The sequence below is a fragment of the Triticum urartu genome, chromosome 7A (assembly GCF_056163025.1).
Source record: "Triticum urartu cultivar PI428250 chromosome 7A, HENAU_Tu73, whole genome shotgun sequence".
Taxonomy (NCBI): domain Eukaryota; kingdom Viridiplantae; phylum Streptophyta; class Magnoliopsida; order Poales; family Poaceae; genus Triticum; species Triticum urartu.
In genome coordinates, this window is record NC_141879.1 from 677,461,450 (window position 1) to 677,463,431 (window position 1,982).

The following is a 1,982-nucleotide window of genomic DNA, read 5'->3' on the forward strand; positions in this document are numbered from 1 at the left end:
ATGGGCTCATATGCAATTTTTTCATGTAACTTGCTTTGAAATATCTTAGATATAGTATATGAATATATTTAAAATGATAAAGTAGTATATGTAGTACCACATGGTAGTATATGAAACATATGGGGTAACTACCACCGGGTGGTAGAATGGATTTTTCATATATATATATATATATATATATATATATATATATATATATATATATATATATATATATATATATATGGACAGCACTATTCTAATCCCAATAGTTATTTAGATCACAGCAGCCCTACAAAGGCCCGACCAAATGTTTCCGAATTCCCGAAAGCAAACCTGGCCGATCCATCAAACTGCTCCGACCGGCCCACTCCCCACGTCATGACCTTCCCACCCACCCCCACCTCCCGCACCACCTCTGCCCAAATCCTCTCGCTGCCGACGCCGCCCGCCGTCGCCCACCGCCGACCCCAACGCGCCACCCGTCGGCGGCAACCCCGGCCCCAGCGCGCCTCCTACTGCCGCCCGCCCCCGGCCCCAGCGCGCCTCCTACTGCCGCCCGCCCCCGGCCCCAGCGCACCACGCGTCGCCGCCCGCCCCCTTCCCCGGCCCGACGCGCCTCCCGCCGGACCCCTGGCCCAACCCACTGCTGGCCACCGGAGCCTTCGCCCCCATCCGCGTGCTCCGCCATGGAGACGCACGCCCGTCCCTCCCCTGGATCCGCTTGCCAATGGGCCCTGCTACTGGATCCACCCGCCGCCTGTGGGGATCCCGCAATCTTCGGTGCATATCTCGGTTCAACGTGTCCCGCTCCTTCTCCACCTCTTGCAGCGGCTGCAAGATCCTTTCGACCTTCTTCTTCGTAGGTGCCTTGCCGGTGACATCTGCTGGTCGTGCGTGTATCAGCCACCGCTGCTGGTGGTGGTGATTTGGAGGAGGAGGATGCGGATGGGACAGGGCGTCAACAGGAGAAGCAGGGCACGAGGGGTGGCCATGGGCCATGTCATCCAACTTCCTCGTGTTCATTGTAATGTTCAGAAAGTTCAGAGAGAGGATAGCGGCGGTTTGATATTGGTCTTAGCTACTGCCGCTATTCTAATCTAATGTCCATTTTCTCTCTGAACACTTCTAGGAGCTAAAAAGGCGGGTTGATGTAGCAGTGGTGAAGCAGCCGCCGGCGAGGAGCAATGGCACTGTAGGACGCACTTCAAAATGTTTGTGTTAATGCCTCAACAAAAACTGTAGGATCCCCCACCCCTCTGTACACCTCCCCAATTCTCCTTGAGCGCTCGGATGGAGAGAAAAAAGAGATCCACCCAGCCTTTGAAGTTCGGCCGGTGAGCCTGTGCAGTCTCACGATCATGAAGATCGGCCGGTGAGCCTGTTCAGGTATAGAAAAATCTTCAATGTGTTGATTTTCTGAAGATCAGGAAATGGACTATAACTATGTATATTTTGCAAGGCCCTGTGATAGGGCATCCATATTTTTTCATCGAGGTCGCCGTCGTCCATCTGTGTCGAGGCCACCCTGCCAGTGTAAAATTCTGCTCTCAAAGGTGTTTGTTATTGTGTAGGTAAAGGAACCTAAAGTTTTTCTATACCCGAACAACTTGAACTGGTTATGTATCACTGTAAGTGTAATATACTACAGTCCAATGTTTGATTTTTCAGTAGGCCAGTGTGTTCATTAACCAATTCTGTGCACTAAAAATATAGTAGGTAGAATGTTTGTGAATCTATATATTAAAAGTAGTTGGTCAGTAGGCTAATGGCTGCACTGTCTCCGTGGAATAATTTTGTGGGTCATTTCTACTAGTTGCCATCCCCAGCTGCGACACCTTCTCTTCCTGTTATCACCACAAAAAACAGAGCACACAAAAAGACTCAGGTGCTAGTCGTCATCCACCTCCTCAGGCACCTCTCTGCTTCTTGAGAGTTAGCTGCGGCTTTCCATGGCCATATACACGCAGTTTGTTGTTTTGTCCAACCACTTATATATGCGT

At 50.5% G+C, this 1,982-nt stretch overlaps 1 long non-coding RNA gene across 1 annotated transcript; it reads left to right on the forward strand.

The window, feature by feature from the left end:
- The first annotated feature begins 360 nt into the window (after window positions 1-360).
- Window positions 361-1,492, forward strand: LOC147961393 (uncharacterized). The gene is made up of 2 exons (XR_015612150.1): window positions 361-1,006; window positions 1,112-1,492. It is a non-coding gene; the product is annotated as an uncharacterized LOC147961393 (long non-coding RNA).
- Window positions 1,493-1,982: the final 490 nt, after the last annotated feature.